Source organism: Ipomoea triloba, chromosome 16 (assembly GCF_003576645.1).
Source record: "Ipomoea triloba cultivar NCNSP0323 chromosome 16, ASM357664v1".
Lineage (NCBI taxonomy): Eukaryota > Viridiplantae > Streptophyta > Magnoliopsida > Solanales > Convolvulaceae > Ipomoea > Ipomoea triloba.
In genome coordinates, this window is record NC_044931.1 from 7,394,699 (window position 1) to 7,395,097 (window position 399).

Below are 399 nucleotides of genomic sequence, written 5' to 3' on the forward strand. Positions count from 1 at the left end.
AAACAGGCAGAAAACCTAAGGGTCCAGCGTACACTGGAAATGGAGAAAAGGAGAGAAGAGGACAGAGAAAGAAGAAGAAAAAGACAAGAACAACATTCAGAAGAAGAAAGGAAGATAGATCTTCTCATGACAAGCTTTAAGTTTGGGAACAGAGAAGACACTGAACAAATTCTGACTCTGGAGATATTCAAGCTTCTGAAAATCACTGGGATATCTACACACAGCAATATGTCTCCAGAAGAATGCATTGCCTGGTGGAAAGATGGAGTAATTGATGGTGAGTTCGTGGGGGAAGCTTACATGAACTACAGGCATCTAGATGTCACGGATGAATACATAAGCCTGGTAAATCCGAAAGACCCCATCAAGACACGAGAAGCCATTAACAAGAAGAGGAAA